Below are 23,438 nucleotides of genomic sequence, written 5' to 3'. Positions count from 1 at the left end.
CATTATCTCACCTTTAGGGGCTTGCATTTCCATTCCCTAAACTGTATCCTTTGAAGAGATGAATTCTAATAAAGAACATGTGGAGTTATGTTATTATTTTAGCAAGAGTGTAAATGTGGTTTCTGAAGAGGAGTTTTCATGCATGACTTGCCTAAAAAGTATTCAGACTTTGACATTTCTCTTCTATATAAGAAAATTATCCACGAACGGCCCGAAGTGGTTTAGTTTCTTTAGTTTCTATGAAATCTCAAGGCTTTAAGTTGCAATACTTACAAAATCCAAATTGAAACTAAATTCCTTCAAATGAATACCTGTATCTAGTAATTCTCTTCCACCTTGATGATTACATTTGTTCATTTATTATTTCTAGTTGAATTTTTGTTACCCAAAAAAAAACTCATAACCAAGAGGAACTCGTTCACGTTGCAGCAGCATAACATTGTGCTTATTCTTCTCGCCAGACAGTAGTGCAGACCTTAGGTTCAAACTGATATTGATCTATTTTTTTCTTTCTTGTGAGCTGAGGAATATGCGTTGCTCAATTTCACAAAAGACTCGACCCTATCAATTTCCACTACTTTCAAAATTTCTAACACTTCCTTCTGATATTTTAAAAAGCATGTCCCATTTCAGATTTCTTCTGAGGAATCGAGAGTTTCTGTTTTCTTATAGACTAAAATCTTTGTGGTTGTGAAATACATTTTATTTTATTCTTTTCTCATAAGAAGACAAGTAATAAGCAAATTCTTCATCTCTCAATCCACTTTAATTCAGGCTCTAATAACATATATTTTATGCTTTTAAAATTTAATATTGTGGAAACGTGTGTGTGTGTGTGTGTGTGTGTGTGAATTAGAAGTTAATCTAAGGCTGTCCTCTCACAAAAGAAATAAAAAGGTATTTCACAGTTCTTTCAGGGTGACCTCAGATCATAAGAGCACATTACAGTTTCCTCTTAGGAAAAATCTCATTCCAATTCAGTCACTGAAATTCAATATTATACCATCACTTAACCAGAATCATGAATCAGAATATAAGAAACAGGAATGCAATACAAAGCAGGTATCAATCATGACATAATTATTTCATTCCTTGCCAGGGTTCTCAATTTCCTAAATGGTAAATCAATCCGTTATAAATAGATTATGAAAGAGAGAGAATATCATTGAAATAGACTATATATTTTCATAGAAATTCCACTATTAACCCTTAATTTTACTTATAAACCTCACTCAGATGAGATCAGTGTGCAACGCTATGCAAAAGACAGAATAAGGAGTTAGAAACCAAACACAGACTTGTATGACAGCAAATTCAGCACTTGCTATATACATTCCTCCACAGGCCTTTACAAGTGATCCTGAATTTGAAGCTATTTGACCAGTTTTTGAGATCTCTAGGAATTCTGTTAAGGATGTAGTCAATTCTTACCATAACTAGTTTCTGATGTTTCTAGATACCATTGCTTAAGCATACACAAGAAAATAAGTGTTGCTTTTTTTTTGGTTTTGTTTTATTTATTTATTTATTTTTTATAGAATACAATTCTATTTATTTGGAAAGTTAATATTATATCGAAATTATACCAGTTAGCTTAAGAATAAACTTGATGTTGGGACCATACAGAAGCAGGCCATGAATTTCCTTTTTTTTTAAGAATTTATTCTTTTAGAGCAGTTTTAAGTTCACCACAAAATTGAGAGGAAGAAAGGTGTAGAAATTGCCCATAAAGCCCTTGCCCCACAAATGCATACTATCCTCCACTATGCACTTCCTCTATCACAGTGGTACCTTTGTTCAATTGACATATCGTAATCACCAAAGTCCATTGTTTAAACTACAATTCATTCTTGTGCTGTACCATACAGAATAATTTTACTACCCTCAAAACTCTTCTGTGATCTGCCCCCACCCTAGCAGCCACTGATCTTTTTCTCTCTCCGCAGCTTCGCTATTTCCAAAATGTCCCATAGCTGGAATCATACAGCCTGTAGCCTTTCAGACTGGCTCCTTTCATTTAGTACCACGCATGGAAGATGGCTTCTGTCTTTCATTGGCTGGATAGCTCATTTCTCTCTAGTACTGATCAATATTTCATTGTTTAGATTTACTACAGCTGATTTATCCATTTACTTACTGAAGGCCATTTTGGTTGCTTCCGATTTTTAGAAATTATAAATAAACCTATGACATCTGTGGGCAGGCTTCTGTGTGGATATATGAATTTTCTTTTTTCCCCCCCCTTTATCCTCACTCAAGAATATGTTAATTGATTCTAGAGACAGATCATGAAGATCAGTCATCCTAAAATGTTAACTTCAATATAGTTAAAATTATGCTTTCCAAGAGGTAGTCACTAAACAAATAATTGAATTAAAAATTAGTGGATGTGACAGGTGGAATTTCAAGATGGCCCCCATGACTTTGCCCTGTATCACTTCTGTGCTTATATTGTATTATATGACAAAAGGTAGATTTTGTCAGTAAGTCTAATCTAATTACATGATTCCTTTAGAAGTGCAGAGTTTTCTCTGGTTGGTGACAGAAGGAGTCAGAGAAGTTAGAGGTGTGCCAAGGATCCAATGAACCCTTGCTAGTTTGAAAAGAGATGTGGTCTCACAATAACAAATGCAGGCAGTTCACAGATGCAGAGAGCAGATCGGAACTGACAACCAGACAAGAAATAATATTTCATGCCTTCAACCACAAGGAACTGGATTACTCCAGCAACCACAATGAGCTTGGAAGATGATTCCAGGTAAGAGCCTAGCAGAGACAATAATTTTATTTTAGCCTTCTGTAAATGGTAAGCAGAGAACCTGGCCAACTCCATCAGATTTATGATCTATAGAACTAAAAGATAATAAATCAGTTTTGTTGCAAACTGATAAGTTTGTGGGAACTTGTTGCACACTATAGGAGATGAACTAATTTTGGTGCCTGGAAATAGGTATTGTCTTAACAAATACCTATGGGAGTTTCTTTGGGTGGAGATTGAGAGAATTTAATGACCATGATAAAAACCTTAGATTTCCTCAAACAAACTGAGACATATGGTCATTAAAGACATTGCTGAGGACTCAGAATAAAATAAGTGGCATGTTATTGGAAATTAGAGGGAGGACGATCCTTGTTATGTAATGGAGGAAACCTTGCAACAACTCTCTCATCCATTAGTGTGGAAAGCATAATTTATAACAATTAACTTCGATATTTTGCTGCAAAGTGTTATAGATGTGATCTGGTTTCTTCTTGCTGCTTACAGTAAAATATGAGAGGGGAGAGAGAAATTGAGAGAATAATTGTTGAACTAAAAACAAACAAAACAAAACAAAATGAGGACTGGATGATTGTGGAAATTCTAAACCTTCCCAGATGGCAAAGCATGACAAAATTAAGAAACTGTTTCCACAAGTGTGGTGTAGAGAAGAAAATATATATCAAGTGTATTCCTGTACAAATTGAAACTACTGAAAGATTAAAAGGAAACAAAAACAAACAAAAACCCACAGCCATTCACAAGAGATGAAGGATGTGCCCGACATCTCACTCAAACCAGAGGACTTCTGAGAAGCTAAAGGTATTGATTTTTGTCCATCTAACAGAAGAAGCCAAAAATAGAGAAGGTATTAATTTAGAAATATCTTTGGGTAAGATTTTCTTCTGACTGAAGTAAACTCACATGAACTCTATGCAAACCTCACAAGAGTCTTGTGAACATTGTATCACTGTAAGCTACCTTGGTCTGAAAAGGTCAGAGTGAGGACAGAATGAAAGAAACTTTCGAACTCCCTCCCCTAGAGTCCACTGGCAGGATGCAAACAGTATAAATTCTTATTCCTGCTATAAACAAATTACCACAAACTTTGTGACTTAAAACACAACATGTTTACCTTACTGTCTGGATATCGGAAGCCCTGAAATCAAGGTGTAGACAGGACTGTGTTCCTTCCAGAAAGTTAATGTGATCCTCTGCCCTTTTCAGTCTGGAAGCTGACAGCCTCCCATGTCCCGGGGTCCATCTGCTATCTTCAAAGCCAGCAGTGTAGCAACTTCGAATGACACACTCTCGGACCACATTGGGTCCATATGGCTTATCCAAGATAATCATCCTTCCAAAAGCCTGGAGCTAATCAAATTTGCATTGTCTCTTTTCTCATGTAAGGTAATGTTCATTTCCAGAGATTAAAACACGGATGTATTTTGTGGTTGGGGCTATTATTCAGCCTACAAACAATTTACTTCTGGCCCCTAAAGATTCACATCCACCCAAATGCATAGTGCATTCATCCTAGCCCCAAATCTCTCCAAAGTCTCAGCTCCCTAAACCATCTGTGCCCCAAATCTCATTTTATCAGCTCAGAAGTTTCAAATTTTGTCATCTAAACAAATGACTTCATGTTTGGAGCAAGTTATGGATATAAACCATCCTGAGGCTAAATGTTCTGTATCTGTGGACCTGTAAACTTAGAAAATGAGTCATTAACTTAAAAAATACAGTGGTGGAATGTGGGACAATAATTATAGAAAAACCCATTAAAAATAGACAGAAATGATTCTGGCCGGGTGTCTCAATTGGTTGGAGCATTCGATCCTTGGCGGGGCAGGTACAGGAGGTAACCAATTGATGTTTCTCTCTCACATCAATGTTTCTCTCTCTTTCCTCCTAAGAATCAGCGAAAACATATTGTTGGGTGAGGATTAAAAATTAATAAATAGGAGAAAATTGAAGGACAAATAAAGTCACCATTCCTGAGCAATTTTGAAACTCAGCTATGCAAAATCTATTAAAAATTGTTTATTTTCCCAGCCTTCTTGGGGTATAATTGACAAAATTTCTACTCTGAGACTCCAGAATAGAGCTGTCTGATAACCCCTTGGCTTTAAGCCTGTGAGCTCCTAAGCAAAGTACTCAGCTAAGCCCACCAGAATTCTTCTCTAAAAAACTTTTAAAAATAAAAGAGTGTTTTTAGACCACTTAGTATGTGTTAATTTTGATATGCAGAAATTAAAAATTAATATGTGGGTAATAAAACACTTGATTTAATGACATCTAGAGTGCCATGGTTAAGTAATACGAACATTGTCTATTCTTCGCATAGAACAGAAAGTATCATTTTGTAAATTAAAACCAAGTTTGGGGGTGCTATGGAAACTTGACCCCAAAATGTTTTAGAATGTCTTTGATTTGGTATCTGGCATTGTTATATAACTGCATAACCAGTTTGTTGTCCATTGTTGTGGTAAGCGGCAGGATATAAGATGTTATTGAAGCCCTGGCTGGTTTGGCTCAGCAGTTAGAGCATCAGCCCACAGATCAAAGAGTCGAGGGTTTGATTCGGCCATGGGCACATACCTCCATTGCGATTCATCCCTGGCCCTGGTTAGGGTCGTGCGGGAGGCAAGCAATGGATGTGTCTCTCACATCTATGTCTCTCTCTCCCTTCCACTCTATATAATGATAGATGGAAAAAACATCCTAGAGTGAGGATTAAAAAAAAAGATGTTATAGAAATAGTCAATATCAGCAGCATAGATATGAGTAATTCCTAGAAGAATTATAATCACACTTTATTGTAAAATGATGATTAATTAGTTCAGAAGTTTTAAATAGATTACTAGTTAGTAGAAGCCAGGAGAGAACGTCAGCTTTTAAGGTATCCAGAAAATAATTTTGTGATAATATATTGGTATAACCCAATAGATATTGACAGTTGTATTTTGTGTAAAAATTATCTTTGAGACAGAAACTTGGATATCAATAACCATGGACCAAAATTTATCTTAAGGAATAATTTCTAAATTTTCCAAGTACAGTTTAATTAAATGTATTTTAGGTCCAAGAGTTAACCTTAACCCCCATTAAAATGAAAATCAACATGTTCATTTAAGATATTTTGAGAGCCTGGCTGGTGTGGCTCAGTGGCTGAGTGCCGATCCATGCACCAAAAGGTCACTGGTTCAAGTGTTAGTCAGGGCACATGCCCAGGTTGTGGGCCCAATCTCCAGTGGGGGGCATGCAGGAGGAGGCCAATCGATGTTCTCTCTCATCGATGTTTCTATCTCTCTCTCCTTCTTTCTCCCTTTCTCTCTAAAATCAATAAAGAAAAAAAAAAAAAGATATTTGGAGAAATATAATGCTTGATTGAGGATTTAGTATAACTACAAAAGATTCTGAGGAACCATCAAGAGTCACATTACTATGGTTCTATTTACATACGAGAAATTTCTGAACTTAACCAGTGGTGAGGTTTATGATGTTCCTCTAAAACCTATTAGGAGTATATAGAGTCTTCTAAATTATTTACTTTTTCAGGAAGTTAATTAAAATAATCTAACACCTTAAAACCACAATCTTTGTTTGGAATATAGTACTGCCAAAATATACTATACTCTCAAATTTTAAAGGGAGACTAACAAATAATTTATAGTAGATTAAATAAAGTTTTAAAAAGTCACTAAAAGTTTATTTTTGTTTTTTTTAATCATCTCTGTTTTACAATAAACTAGGAATCAGAGTTACTTCCTGAAAAAAAAGGCTAGTAATATAACCTCCTAATACTGAACTTAATACAGTGAAATTGAAGAGATGTAATTAATGGATTAAAGGAATTTGAAGAAATTAGAAATTTTGCAATAAACTCAATAAATATCCAGTGCACTAAAGATGTTCAGTAATCCTAATAAACTTTTAATATGTTATGTCTTAACTTATATCATTGGTGCAAAACCATTCATGTCACTTTTTTTGTTTTGTTTTGTTTTGTTTTTATCCTCACCCGAGGACATTTTTCCATTTTTTGTTCAGGAAGAGTGGGAGGGAGAGAGAGGAACAGAGAGAGAGAAACATCGATGCGAAAGGAACACATCGAGTGGCTGCCACCCGCACGACCAACCAGGGCCGGGGACAAACTGCAACTGAGGTACGTGCCCTTAGCAGGAACCGAACCCGGGTCTCTCCAGACCGCAGGCCGACGCTCTAACCGCTGAGCCAAACCGGCCAGGGCTCATGTCACTTATTATATTTAAAATAAATCTCTGGTTAAACCAGAAAGTTTGCATGCTGGGGTAGTACGGTGCATGAAAAATTGTTTTATAGTCAAATTCTACTTTGAGTTTCTTGACAGTGGTTCAGCTTAACACATATTTGACTGATTTGACTATGTTCCTCTGTGAAACACATGAATAATTAGACTTTTTATTAGGTAATACATAAAATAAATAGCATATAAAAGTATCTAGAAGAATACTTCATTTAAATCAGTTATTAGTATCACATTTATTAAATTTTCCTTCTTCGTAAATAAAAATAATCCACAGTATTATATATATATATATATATATATATATATATATATATATATATATATTATGGACAGTCTAGGTATTTTATATTTGAATAAATAGGTATATTTTCACACATCTTTTTTCTTTTTCTTTGTCTCTATATCTATCTTTCACAGTCTCTTTTTCTTATTGTTCTTAATTTGTTACACAGCAATTGTGTGTATGTGTAAGGTTTTAAATTTAATATAGTGTATTGAAAAAATACACTATATAAAATGTAGTGTATCTAAATTTCTTGAGCAATGTGTAAACATGAAAAGTGTAATGCCACTAACTATAATTAAAACAAACAAGTTTACCACATGTCTCATGATATCTTAATGTTTCAAGTGTCCAAGAACTTTTGATGTCCCCTTAAAAGACATTGTTATGTCAAACAGATTCCAGTTTCTTTCCTTGGAAACTTGAAATAAAAATAATCACGTGTTTCAAAATGTCAGTGAGCTCAGATATGAAAGCAGGGAGATTATGATTTTCCAAAATTATGCATAAAGATGTAACGGGAAGAATGAATACTACGTGATGCATAAAACCAGGGGGGAGAGAAAAACTTTGAAGATGTAGGAGACTGTTTATAGCTGCATGACAAAAAGAAGCAGACAGATAGCAACAGTGGAACATTAGTGGAAAGATTTATTAACTGCTGCAGTTATTTATCGGCCTAGAACTGCCTTAAATCTTCCAGGGCCCATGACTTGTATACACTATCTATGGACTTTGAAATAGTTATCCACCAAAAAAGCTTTGAACTAGAAATAGAATGAAAGTCACATATACCATTTCAATTTTTCTAGCCATGTTGAATAAAGTAAATGAAAACAAGTAATATTTATTTTAATAACATATTTTATTTAACCTACTTATCTAAAATATTATCATATCAATAAATAATCAACATAAAGTGTATTGAGATATTTTACATTTCTTTGTTTTTTGAAAAACAAATGAGTATTACTTAAAGCATATCTCAGTTCAAACTAGCTGTATTTGAAGTGCTCAGTATTTACAGGTGGCCAGTGGCTACTAGCACAGCTCAGCCCCTATACCATTCCACGTATATTCCTCTAATAAAATCACAAAAACATTGTTTATTAGGAAAAAATTTATTTTTTGCAAACAAAAGACATTAGCATAAATATAAGTTAATTACAGCTAATTGAATTAATGAAGATTATTGTAAAACAACCACTGTTCATGTGAAAGAGAACTGCACAATGCCTGGGTTGTATTTTAGGACCTGTACTTTTCAATATTTTTTGTAAATTATTTGATTAAAGATGAAACATGATGACTTGATAATAAAATTTTTCCTGAAAATGAAGATGTAAGGATTATTCAGAATCACAGTTCCTAAGGGCTCAATGAAACCATGTCAGCCAAGTCTGTAATAGATAGGAACAACGGTAAAGGCCCAAATTAAAATGAAAGGTTTAAACTGAGCTTCTTAGTGTTGGAAGGTCATGGCTTAAGAGCATCAGTTATACATAGAATTGTTAGTTGATGTAAAATCATGATAATCCAGCAGTTTTATGGTTATATTTTTCTTGGTAACAGTAAGTTTAGCTAGGGAGAGAGGTCAGGACGCTACCTCAGACTAATTTAGACAGACAGTATCTGGAGAGTGGTTTGTCAGTTTTATGGAGACACATTAAAAAAGGTTTGAAAACTGGAAATGGAGCACTTGTTATAAACTAGGAACTCAAACCACATTTGAAGCGAAATGAAGGCAGAAACTGTGTGGTCTGCCTGAAGAAGAGTAGACAATGTGTTTGTGCATTGGGTGGGGCAAGAAGGGAGTAGGCAGTGAATGAATGAACTGGAAAGAGACTGAGAATTTCTTCTCTCTTCAGATATTTGAATACTTCTTATTTGAAAGGAGTAAATGTACTACAACACAGAAGAGATAACTAGGACCGATTGGTATAAATATCTGGAAGACTTTGGCCATATTTATCCTAGAGCTAGTCCCATAAGGAATTTGTTCTTGCAAAGCAATGATTATCTGATTGCTGTAATTGATATACAAAACATAGATGATTCTTGGGCTAGATTTATATATGAACCATTTTACTTATCAAAATTTGTTGTTCTTTAAAAAATTATTTGTGGAATATAATGAACTAAACAAACTGCTGAACAAAATTAACCCAGAGACATGGAGGTGGGTACAGGCTGACAAGCCTCACAGGAGGGGGAGGTTTGTGGGAGAAGAGATAAGCCAGAGAACTTACATGCATGTATGCATGACCAATGAACAGAAAACAAAGCTAGGGATGGGGCGGGGGGGAGAGGAACAGGGTGTCAATGGGGGAAAAATGAGAAATAGCTGTAACAAAAACAAATTAATAAATAAAAAATTAAAAATAAACAAAAAACAAAAATAAAAAATTTTGCCTTCTGATAATTAACAATAATAGGAAAAATTTAAATAAGACAATTTCAATATTTACAAAGTACACATTTGATGCTCAAAAGTAAAACAACATGATTTTGATGCCTGAATATTCATTTCAAGTGTTATATTTATATATTTACATATACGTATAGATGTGCATGTGTTTGTATGCAATCTTTTATTATAAAAGAGAATCATAACATACATATTTTATATGTTACCTTTTGGGTTTGACAAGATAATATTATTTCTGTACAGATCAGTAATTAATAGGACTAACTCATTTTAACAGTAAAAAATATTGTAAAATATAAAAGTGCCATAATATATTTAGTCATTTCACTATCAGTAGACATTTATACTTATTCAGTTTTCACAAACTATAAATGAACATCCCTTCATACCTATAAATGATAACTCTAGAAATGGTATAACTGTGTCAAGAGATAATATTTTAATGTTATTGATATAATATATTTACTTGGAAAATGAAAATTAATACAAGTAACTGAATGGTTTTTATGTAGGAAACATATCCCTAAAAAGGAACATACAATGAACAAATTAATTTTAAAAGGTAAGATCCTGTACAGACTGACAATCCCCAGAAGAGGGAGTGGGGGCGGGAGGGATAAACCACAGAATTTCTATGCATATACGCATAACCAATGGACATGGACAACAAAGCTGGGGACAGGGCGGGGAGGGTGGGGGAGGAGGGTGTCAATGGGGGGAAAAGGAGAAACATCTGTAACAAAAAAATAAAAACAAAAGGTAAGACCCTAAACATTTTTATACTTTAGCCTCCCAAGCAGTACAGATGTTTCCTTTATTAAGTAGCACTTTAGTCTTTACTTGTTTTAATATCTTTTCTTTATTTTATTTAAAAAAATTTTTTTTCTTGATTGATTTTAGAGAGAGAAGAAGTGAAAGTGAGAGAGAGAGATAGAAACATTGATGAAAGAGAACATCGATTGGCCACCTCCTGCATGTCCCTCACTGGGGATCAGGCCCACGACCTGGGTATGTGCCCTGACTGGGAATTGAAGTGGCGACCTCTTGGTACATGGGTCGGTGCTCAACCACTAAGCCACACTGGCCGGATTTTAATACCTTTTCTTCAGTCATGAAACTAGTTTCAGAAGAAAATCTCTTTTTTTAAAATATGTATCTTCAACATTTTTTTCTACTGTAAAATATAATATCACTTTAGACTGACCATGAATACATTGTGTTTTTTTTTTCTATTTGAAATGCAACATAAAATTGAATATACAAGCCAATCAGAGAAAGACAAATATTACATAATCTTACTTATTTGTGGAATGCAATGAACAAAATAAGCTGATGAACAAAATAGATCCAGAGACATGGAAGTAGGAAACAGACTGACAAACTCAGATGGGAGGAGGGTGGCAGGCAGAAGAGATAAACCACAGAACTTATGTGCACATATGTACACCCAGCGGACACAGACAATAGTATGGTGAAGGTGGGGACTGGAGTGGGATGGAGGGTGTCAATGGGGGGAAAAGAAGGGACATCTGTTAAAAAAAATAAGCCCCAGCCAGTTTGGCTCAGCAGTTAGAGTGTCGGCCCATGGACCAGAGAGTGTCAGATTCGGTTCCCACTAAGGGCACGTACCTCGGTCGTGGTTTGTCCCCGGCCCCAGTTGGGGTCCTGTGGATGGGAACCAGTCAATGTGTCCCTCTCACATTGATGCCCCCCCCCACTCTATCTGAAAATGAATGCATAAATGTCCTTGGGTGATGATAAAAAATAAATAAATAAAATAATAATACAGTTGTCCCTCGCCACATCGCACTTCAACGTTCAGGCTTCACTCTATTGCAGTTTTTTCGAATATAGTTAAAACCACGATGGAGAGAAGCTGCAAACATTGGAGCACAAAGTGGCGAGGGACGACTGTGTATAAGTAAAGGATCCTAATTCACGGAAATTCATTTATCGCAGTAGAATCAGGAACTGATTAACCATGATAAACGGGGGCTGACTGTATGTATCTTCAACTTTTATTCCTACTGTAAAATTTAATTTGTAAACCCAATATGAACACATTGGGTTTTTCAATTTAGAATAAAACACAAAATTGAATAAATTCTTGTCTTATTAGCATATATTTATCATACAAATTAATAATAGGATTTTGAATCAATGTTTACATATATATCTTTTTAGAGTATCTTTCATTCTATGCTCATTATTTATTTTTATTCTATTATTAGTTGCTTTTAGATATCAAAATAAAAATGCTCTCTTATGCTTTACTCCATACAGATTTTACTACAAGTCAAGTCCAAACAGGTTTACTCACAATCCCTTAGCTCCATGTACTGTTTGTCCTTCTCAATGGCCTTTGCTGTCTCGTTCAGAGGCATTTTAAATCATATGAGCCCTATTTCAATTACTCAGAACATCCGAAAAGTGCCTTCTATAACCAATTTTATGATATTATTAAGCGTAAGGTGTTTCTATTAGATCAGCTTAAATTCCATATCTGTATTAAAATATGGAGCTTACATGTTTATATACAGTTTGTGATATATAAAACTGCTGATCCTCTAAATGTATAACTTAATTTGCCATGTCCAAAGATAGGTATACCTGGATAATTTGTAAAACTTGTGGTTGAGCTTGTTTGAACATAATTTATGTACAAGATTTGGCACAAATTTTTATTTGTTCTTTAAAATGTAAGTAACATATTTAAAATATCCAGGAATTGTTATGTCCTACATTCAGAAAAGTATTTTTACTTGTGTTTTATTTAGAAATAAAAAGTAATAAATATTTGAGTTCAAAGATTATGGAGATTTTCACATTATAAATATTATTGTAAATACCCGGTCTAAAATTGGTACTTTTGCAATTTGTTGCACACTTCTATTTCCCTCCTGTTTTCAATAGAGAAGCATTACATAGAAAAAAATTACTATTATGCTTGGAGCTAAGTTATTTATAGCGTTTGAAATATTTACCTTTATGATACTTTTCCGATAGTATGGTATATTTGTCAAATTACTTTAAAGAGTGAAAATGAAATGACACAACTAAATAATTAGGAATTAACTCATGTACATGCCATCACTTCTCCCATTTATTTATTTAAAATATGCATACTGACCCTGAACACAGATATTGATATTTGGGATTATAATTTAAAGTAAGGAACAGTTCCTGTTCTCTTATAGTTTATACTATAGCAGAGAAAACAGGAATAAATTATAATAAAAAATGACATGACCTTTATAAAACTAACTCAAAATGGATCATAGACCTAAATGTTCAACACAAAGCTGTAATACTTCTAGAAGCTAAAATAAGAGATAATCTAGGTGACTTTGTGTTTGGCTATGATTTAAAAAAAAATTTTTTTTAGATACAATACTAAAAGTATGATCAATGAAAAACAACATTGACAATTAAAATGAAAAACTTCTGCTCTGGGAAAAATACTGTTGATAATAAAAGTAAGCTACAAACTGGGAGCATATGCTTGTGAAACACCTATCTGATACAGGACTTATATCCAAAATATACAAAGAACTCTTAAAACAAAATGAAAACAAACAATCCCATTTAAAAATGGGTATTTCATGTGAGTACACATTTCACCAAAGAACATATACTGATGGCAAATATGTAAATGAAATGATGATAGACATCACATATCCTGAGTGACTTATAAATTAAAACAAAGAGATACCACTATGTACCTATTAGAATAACTAAAACTTAACACTGCTGAAAACACCAATGCTGGCAACAATGTGGAGCAACAGGAACTCGACTCGTTGCTCCTGGAAATGCCGCAGTTGATTTATGAGATAGTCTGGCACCTTTTTACAAAACTAACTGTGCCTTACTAATCAATCCAGCAATCACACTTCAGATGTTTCTAGGAATCTGTAACAAATGAGTAAAAATGTTATATCCACACATAACTTGCACATGGATGTTTATGTCAGCTTCATTCCTAACGGCCCCAAATTGGAAGAAACCAAAAAGTAAACGAATAAACAAACTGTGAAACATCCAGATAATGTAACATTATTCAGCAATAGAAAGAAATAAGCTATCAAGACATGGAAGATTATATGCATCTTGCTAAGTGAAAGATGCTGATATGAAAAAGTTACTTGCTGTCTGATTCCAACTGTGACATTTTGGATAAGGCAAATTTATAGAACGATTTGAAAAATTAGTTGTTGCCAGGATTTTGGGAGGAAGGAGATGGGATGTACAGTTGGAGGACAGAACATATTTAGGGCAATGGAGCTGTTCTGCATGATACTATAAAGGTAAATGTATGACATTTTGCTTCTGTTAAAGTGCAAAGAATACAACAATAAGTGTAAACCCTAATTTTGGACTTTCGTTAATAATGACGTATCTATATTATGTCATCAATATTAACAAATATGTCATACTATACAAGATGTTAATAATAAACTGTGGCGTGAGAGAAGAGTTATAGGGGAACTCCCTATACTTTTTATTCATTATTTCTATACATCTAAAACATCTCTGAAAAATAAGATTCATTCACTGTTTTTAAATGTTATCCATCATAATATAAGTTTGACCATGTTACTGTGGATATTCACAGGAGGGAAGGTAAAATATTACTTGTAGATCATTTTCTTACTTAAAATGAAAATTGAGTAAAAGATAATATTTCACACCAGACTTAATGATTTTTCACAAAAAAATACACGAGAGTAAAAATAGGAAAATCCCAAATATGATTACCTTTCGGTTTAAGAAAAGCTTTTTGAAAAAGAAGCTCCTTTCCTATGCCTCCAGAATATTTTGGGGAACTTGGAGGGAGGGTCACTGGTGTGGATAGTCGTTCAGCAACAACGTAAGTGAAACATTTCATTTAATGCTTCTGTAATCATCTTAATGATTCCCAAAATTACTGCTACCTCAATTTCTCAAAAGTAGAATATATTTTATTTAATGTAGCACAGGAAAAAATAGAATACACAGACATAGAAGTCAATAATATATTTTCATGTTTTTTTTTATAATGAACCAAATGCTCAAACCACACGTGGTACAGAGAGTGCTCGGCCTGAGGGTGGAAATCTTCACCCACTCAGGCCGTCCTAGGCCCTGGCGCTGATGTCGCTCTGGGGATGACAAATGTCAGGGAATGGGGACAAATACACCTGTCTGCAGACTAGTAGCCACTTTAGAGGATGCAGGACAAGAATTTTAGTAAGGACAGGAGATCTTAATGTAATTGTATGGCTCTTCCTTGGTCAAATTTATAGGAACACTATGAAATAGTCACAACTTCCCTTTGCCCAATTTGTAAAACAGGGACATGCTTCTTTCTAAACTATGGAAATAGTTTTTATTTTTTCCCTCCTTTCTGCTCCGGGCTTTCTCCATTCCCTTTCCTTTCTGCTACGTTGGCCCATTTGGGCCTTCACCCCATGTCATCCCCCTAGGAAGGCACCTGCCAACCTTAGTCTGCCTGCAGCACACAGGCCTGCAGACGGGGTTGGTGCCTCCTCTGCCTCAGGGCGTAAGAGCTAAGGAAGAGGCTTTTAAAAAATAACAATAAAAGGAAAACAGTAAAGTACTTTTCAGATCCTTGAAGGCTGAAAGGTTTTGCCGATCTAGATTCATTAGAAATGTCTCCTTGCCCCCGGGGGCCAGCACCCAGGCCTGCTGAAAGCAGAGGCCTTCCCGGTCCCTAGGCTGCCTCCCCTGCAGAGGCCTTGTCTTACAGAGGCCCAGGCATGCGGCTGCAGAAATCTGGGCAGCCACCTGGAGGAAGCTGCTCTCAGGGGCCAGAACTCCTCCTCCAGCCAGCTTTGAGTCCCAACGTCAGGACTGGATAACTAAAGCAACTGCAATTTTGTTTATTTTTTTCCCCCAAAATGATTTGAAGCTGAGTGTATAGCAGTTTGTTCTGATATGTGTGCTGTGCAATAAAAGTAAATCTAATGTTTTGAGGAAAAAAAGAGAGAAGCTAGCAGGATTGCTGCCAAAAAAAGGGGGGTTGGGGGATAGAGGCTTTAAGCTGAGGATTTGTATATTCAATTTATTCTTCAAGAGTACAGATAACTTTACAAAGACCTTTGACTAATTGCTTAAAGAAACCCATGTTTGCCTTTAAGAAACAAATTATTATGTGGGTATGTCATACCACCTCATAACATTAGTGGCTTTCCTCCAAAATGCATGAAAATGAAGATATTGGCATTCACCTTCATTATGATGCTGAGTACTCTTTGGAAAAATACATAATTATTAATTATTTCACTACGCAAAGTTGAAATATCCCAAAGCATCTACTAAAGGGTGAATGCATTACATTTGTAAAAGAAAAACAGAAAAAATACTAAGCACCCAGATTTTCTTTATTTGCCTAAAAATGGCTCAGTTTTCTGCTTTATTTTTAATTTAAGGAAATAAATTAGATTACTAGAAATAGAAAGGAAGAGGAGTATTTTGCTATCTTCCAGAACCACAGAAAAAGAACTATTTGATCATCAATTTTTATTTGTACACTGTTAACTGTTCATTTGATCCCAACTTTGATATCAAAACAGAATAGTCGTTATCTAGGTTAAAGAGGTGGTGAGACTCTTTGATTTTCACATAAGAATATGGACTTTATGAATTACTTGAAGAATAGAGGGTCTATTTATCCTTGATAGTCTGGGATTAATTACTTAATAATGACATTAGAAACTTTTCACTTTGATCACATTATCTTGATGTACCAAAGGAAGACTTTGATTGAGAAATGATTCGAGACTCCGCCCCGCCCAGGCAGTGGTTGACGCCCTGTCAGAGTCAGCAATGGCCATGGCCCCAGCCTTTGGGTTTTAAATTGACAACTAAAGCGTCTGATGGGGCCCTGCTCCTGATGTCAGTAGTCGTGGCCCTGGACAGGCAGACGCCCCCCACAACCGTGATGCCCTATAGGAGATGTAGCAGAAGGCAGGAGCCGGAGGGCCCACAGCCCATAGAAACTTATACTGGCTGCACTCTTTCCTGGCCAGAGCTGTTGCGGGCTGCTGTGTTAAAGCCACAGTGGCTCCTTTGGATTGAGTAAAAGTTTTACTACAAACTCACAATCATCATTATAAACCTTTAGGAGTATTTTCTGCATTGCCTGCTGTTCCACAAAAGGAGGGATATCTTGGATTATATAAAGGCAATAGTGAATTGATGATTCGAATTTTTTTTAACTTTATTGTTGAATGTATTATAGATGTTCCCTCTTTATCTCCTATTGACCTCCTCCTCTGTGCTCCTGCCCCCCTCCTGCCTTTCCCACATGGTTGTCCATGTCCATTGGTTATGCATATATGCATATAAGTTCTTTGGTTTATTTCTTCCCACCCCCGTACTCCCTTCCCTTTGAGGTTTGTCAGTCTAACAACCAATTTGTACTTCTTAATTGCTTCACCTTTTTCCCCCATTCCCCCAACCACTCTCCCATCTGGCAACCAACAAAATCTTCTCTGCATCTATGAGAATGATACTGTTCTGCTTGTTCATTTTGTTTGTAGATTCAATTGTCGATAGATATGTATTTATTGCCATTTTATTTGTTCATATTTTCGATCTTCTTTTTCTTCAAGAAGACCCTTCAACATTTCATATAATACTGGTTTGGTGGTGATGAACTCATTTAGCTTTTTCTTCTCTGGGAAACTCTTTATATAGCCATTGATTCTAAATGATAGCTTTGCAGGATAGAGTCGTCTTGGTTGTAGGTTCTTGCTTTTCATCAACTGTGAATATTTTTTTGCTACTCCCTTCTGGCCTGCAAAGTTTCTTTTGAGAAATCAGCTGACAGTCTTATGGGATTCCCTTGTAAGTAACTAACTGCTTTTCTCTTGCTGTTTTAAGATTCTCTCTTTGTCTTGAACCTTTTGCATTTTGATGATGATGTGTCTTGGTGTGGACCTCTTGCGGTTCATCTTGTTTGGGACCTTTGTGTTTCCTGGACTTGTATGTCTGTTTCCTTCACCAAGTTAGGGAACTTTTCTGTCATTATTGTTTCAAATAGGTTTTCAATTTCTTGTTCTCTCTCTTCTCCTTCTGGCACCCTCATGATGCAAATGTTGGTACACTTGAAGTTGTCCCAGAGGCTCCTTACACTATCCTCATTTTTTGGATTCTTTTTTCTTTTTGCTGTTGTGATTGAGTGTTTTTTGTTTCCTTATATTCCAAATCGATGGTTTCCTTCTTGGCTTTACCTATTCTACTATTGAATCTCTGTAAATTAATCTTTATTTCAATTAGTGCCTCCTTCATTTCTGACTGTGCATCTTTTATTTCTCACTGGTCCTTTTTTATACTCTTGAGGCCCTCACTAAGTTCACTGAAGTACTCATTAAGTTCATTGAGCATTGAACTCTGCATCTGTTAGGTTGCTTATCTCCATTTCACTTAGTTCCTTTCCTGAAGATTTGTTCTATTCTTTCATTTGAGACATGTTTCTTTGTTTCCTCATTTTGGCTGACTCCCTGTGTTTGTTTATATGTATTAGGTAGAATTTCTATGTCTCTAAGCTTCCTAGGGTGGCTTGTAATAGTAGATCTGATGTAGGGTCCAGTGGCACAGCCTCCCTGGTCTCCCAGCTGGGCCCTCGAGGTGCACCCCTCATGTGGACTTTATACCCTTCCGTTGTAATTGAGTCTTGATTGCTGTTTGCACACCAACGAGAGGGATTTACTCAGGCTGATCAGCTGCAAGGACTGGCTGTGCCCATTATCTACTGACCTTTGACTGCCTTGGATGATCAGCTGTGCAGGGGCCCACCACACAGAGAAAGACTTACTTCAGCAAGGCTCTGGTACCTACTGAGTCCATTCATTGAGTGTGTGACTTGTGGAGGTGGTTGGGTGGTGGTGATTCACCTTAGTCTGAAGCTGTCTATGGGTGTGCTGGCTCTGGGGCCAGGTCAGCCATTGCCTGTGTTCTACTCGGGGCCACCAGGCATAAACTACAAAGCAGTCTTCAGATGGCTTCTTCTTGTGCTGGGCTTGGAGGTGCCCAGGCAAAGTCAAGCTGTGAAGTAAGACTGGCTGCTTCTAGTGCCAGGCCTGGGGCCACTTAAGGAGAGGTTTGGGGCTCACTGAGGCCAGATACTCCTTGTTTGAGAGAATTTAGGAAAATCTAAATCAGGATCCAAGACAGGCCAATCCTATGGTAAAGCAACTAGAAACAGTTTGAGTGGGCCTGAAAGTTGGGTGGGGTGGGGCCTCAGGGAGTCACCAGGGCAGGCAAACAGTGTGAACCGGGTTGCTGGAGTCCCAGATATGGCTGCTGTCTGCTGGCCTTGTGGGGGACGGGCTCACCAGAGGAACAAAAGCCTCTGATAGCACATCTGTCCAGAAGAAAGCTGCTTCTCTAGCCCTCTACCCAAGGCCAAACAACTTAGTTCTTCCCCGTATGTCTCTGGTGCCTTTCGAGTTGCCTCCCCAATGCTGGAGCCTGGAAGGAGCGAGTCCGAGTAAGTTCGTGTGCAGGCCCTTTAAGAGGAGCTGCCTGGGGCTTCCGCAGCCACAGCCTCCCTGAGCCTCAGTTTCCGCTCGTTTTCCAGCCAGAAGTGATGGGGACTTCTTTTCCTGGCACTGGAACCCTGAGCGGGGCACCTGGTGTGGGACGGGGACCCCTCAGTCCTCAGGGAGGACCTTCCCAGCCGAGGTGTCTCCTGATTTTTATCAGCCACACGTGAGTGTGGGACTAGCCTATCCGCACCTCTGCCCCTCTTACCAGTCTCGGTGTGGCTGCTTCTTTAATTTTGTAGTTGTAGGACTTCCATTCAGCTCCATGTCAAGTTGTTTTGCATGTTGGTTGTTCTGTAGTTTAGTTTTAATTTTGATGTGGTTGTGGGAGGAGGCGATACCACGTTTACCTACCCGCCATCTTGACTGGAAGTCTGATTCGAATATTTTGATGGTGCAATCCAGTTTACGGAGCTTGAGCATTATAAAATGTTAATCTGGTCATGTGCACAGATTAATGGCTGGATCCATGGCAGGTATAACAGCAGTTGTCTGTATTTACCCTCTTGACATGGTTAGAATGCACCTAACATTCCAGGTGAAGGGGAACACTCTTACATGGGAATTATTCAAGCATTCAAAACAACTTAGGAGAGGAAGACAGTTCATTTGGGTTCTATGGAGGCCTGATGCCCACTGTCTTAGGATAGGCTCCATACACAGGTGTTTCATTTTTTAATTTTGGTTCCTTAAAGAGTGTTGGGTTTTCCCATGCTCCCATCCTTCTTGGCAGACCTTCATCAGAAGATCCTAATGTCTTAGTTTTGAGAACTCACATAAACTTTCTTTGTGTTGGTGTTGCTGGAGCAATAGCACAGACAATATCCTACTCATTTAATGTAACATCTAGGCGAGTGCAATTAGGAAGTGTTCTTCCACATCTGGAAAGATCCTTACCATGCAGGAGACTATGAAGCATGTCTATGGACACCATGGAATTTGAAAATGATTATAATGTTTATTTATTTTTTCTTTATTTTACTTTTTTATATAAATACATTTTTCTTCTTTATTGATTTTAGAGCAAGAGGAAGGGAGAATGAGAGAGATATAAAAACATCAATGAGAGACAACACTGATTGGCGACCTCCTGCCTGCCGCTCACTGGGACCCAGGCCCACAACCTGGGCATGTGCCCTGACCAGGACCAGCGACCTCTTGGTACATGGGTTGACACTCAACCACTGAGCCACACCAGCCGGGCAATGTGGTTTATTTTTGAATCACATTCACTGCATTCCCTCTCAAGCAGTGACTTTTATAACATATGAATATATGAAGCAATTTTTTCACCTTAACTGAAAAAAATTGTGATTTTCTTTCCTTAATAAACTCTCAGAGGGGAAAATAAAATGTTACTTTAATTTTAGGGAGAATATTACTTGAAGAAGGATATTTACCCTGTCACAGGAACCACTAGTATTTAAGTACTTGACCTTTTTATTCACAACAAATCAGTATGCTTACTATACTTTTTGATGGCAAAGTTATATAACAGAACACTGAAAAAGATTCCTAGACTAATGCTGGCTAATCAGTTAGGTTATTTGAAACCATTAAAAATGTTATTTGGACATAGAACTAACTAAAAATGGAATTCAAGAGGTTGTCATTAGCTTTATCATGCTGTTCCAAGCTTTTAATTGTAATCATGATTTTCTAAGACTCTAATATTGGTTACTATTATTATAACAAACAGGTTTTGCAACAAAATAATAAGAATTGAACTTTTAAATTATATAAACTGTAGCTTAGAAGCCAGCATTGAAATATTATTCTTATAATTTCTCTTAAAATTCTTCTCCACTGGCTAAAAGGACAAATACTTATTCTATTTATTTTTTAAATTAAAAAAAATATATATTTTTATTGATTTTTTTTAGAAAGAGAGGAAGGGAGAGAGAGAGAGATAGAAACATCGATGTGAGAGAGAAACATCCATCAGCTGCCTCCTGTATGCCCACTACGGGATTGAGCCACAACCTGGGCATGGAATAGAACCAGGACCTCTCCGTCCATGGGAGGACACTCAGTCCACGGGCCACAACAGTCGGGCTCTTTGTCTTTTTTAAAAATACACATTGTATTTAAAAAATAGTCATATAGACTCAACAATAAATAAAGAACTTTCAGATATTAGTCAAATGCTATTACCAGGTACTGTGACTGATTTAAACATTTTATAAAGTCAGTGTATTTCTCAAAGGCAGTAATAGAAAATAATGACTATCTGCTCTCAAAATAGATTTGTTAGATGATTTGGTGCATACTAGAAAATTTATTTAAGTGGACTGTGAAATGTCCATTAATATAGGTCAACAACTGTTCCTAAAGTATTATCATGAATCATCAACTAGTTCTTCCATGTAAAATAATTTTGGCGCAATATAAACTTAAGTAGAAATATAAAAATGATTTGAATTGCTATTCTTTTTTTTTTTTTATCCTCACCAGAGGACATTTTTTTTTTTCCATTTTTTTTTGTTCAGGTAGAGTGGGAGGGAGAGAGAGGAACAGAGAGAGAGAGAGAAACATCGATGTGAAAGGAACACATCGAGTGGCTGCCACCCACACAACCAACCAGGGCCGGGGACAAACTGCAACCGAGGTACATGCCCTTAGCGGAACCGAACCCGGGTCTCTCAGGACCGCAGGCCAACGCTCTAACCGCTGAGCCAAACCGGCCAGGGCTGAATTGCTATTCTTTATATTAAACTGGCTTGAAATGTAAGACTTCAATGTACTGTGTTTGAGTACTTTGTATGTTTTGTTATAAGCATGGCAGAAATGGGAGGGGAACAAGTATAGCTTTGTCCTAAGAAACAGTGATTTGTAAAATTGATGTGATTTTTAAGACATTAGAAAACTAAGTTGAAAGTGTTATTTCTACTTCAGTTTTCACTTTTGCATAAAAGGTTTCTTGTCACACCTAGGTAAATATTAGATGAATTGGTGTCATTTTTCTAAGTCTTTATTTTCAAATAAATATGTATTGTTGTATAATTTATAAGTGTACATGCAGGTAGAAATAGAAGTGTTCCTAAAATTATTTTGTGTATTTTCATTTCTGGATCACACCATACCTTAATATTATGATCACATCTCAAGATAATTTAAATGTATAAAATAAATGTCTCAGTAATGTTATCAATAAAAAGACTGCAAATATTTTTCTTTAAAGAAGTGATTTGAGGCCAAATATTTTTCTTTAAAGAAGTGAGTTGAGGCAAATTTTGTGATGTAACTTGCTCAAGAAATAATTTTGTGTAAACTACATTACTTTTTACCTTAGAGATACTTTGCCAATATCAATTCTGATATTCAATGAACCCAATATAAAATACTGTTTAAGAAATGGTTTTCAAAGCTAAATATCAATATGATTGTATTTCACTTAAGGCAATATTATGGTATCTTTGTCCAAACGATACATGTTGTCAGCGAGTTGACAGTTGACATTTTACTAACGTATAAGCAAAGCATCAGGAGCTTTCAGGATATGGAGCAAATTAGGTAGAAATATTTTTTAAAAACATAATTTACAGTGTTATACAACATAGAAAATGTTTTGTGTAGCTCTACATGAAAAAAACATCCTGAAATTTGACGTTACTATTTGCTTGCAGACTTAAATGATTGAAAGAAAATCACCTGAATTTTAAAAATAAAGTTGTTCTTGCCCTGGCCGGTTTGGCTCAGCTGTTGGAGCGTTGACCTGTGGACCAGAGAGTCTCAGGTTCAGTTCCCGCTAGGGGCACCTACCAAAAAAAATAATAAAAATAAATAAAAATAAAGTTGTTCTTCTAACAACATTTTTTCATGATATCCAAATATTTAAGTGTTCTCTCCTTTTCTTCTATGACAACTGTGGAGAGACTGGTCTAGTACAGATGGAGGTCTTTTGATGGCCTAGGGCTAATGAAAATTATTTTTCACACTTATAAAAATAAAGTGAAATTTTTGAGCTGAGCTATACTAGAATATTGAGGTCAAAAGGCTAACAATTCACATTGAAATATTTAAAGTCAAGAGAGGTGATTGTTTCCTTTACTCTGCAGAAGTTTTTAGTTTTATATAATCCCACTTGTTTATTTTTACTCTTGTTTTCTGTGCTTTTTGTGCCCTGACCA

The 23,438-nt window shown here is 36.1% G+C and overlaps 1 pseudogene; it reads left to right on the top strand.

Annotated features, from left to right (window-relative positions):
- LOC118622363 overlaps positions 1 to 20,610 on the top strand; it is a 36,860-nt pseudogene extending 16,250 nt beyond the window's left edge.
- Positions 20,611 to 23,438: the final 2,828 nt, after the last annotated feature.

Source organism: Molossus molossus, unplaced genomic scaffold (assembly GCF_014108415.1).
Source record: "Molossus molossus isolate mMolMol1 unplaced genomic scaffold, mMolMol1.p scaffold_m16_p_9, whole genome shotgun sequence".
Taxonomy (NCBI): Eukaryota; Metazoa; Chordata; class Mammalia; order Chiroptera; family Molossidae; genus Molossus; species Molossus molossus.
Note: the sequence above shows the minus strand (reverse complement) of the source record. Positions and strands in the feature narration are given on the sequence as shown.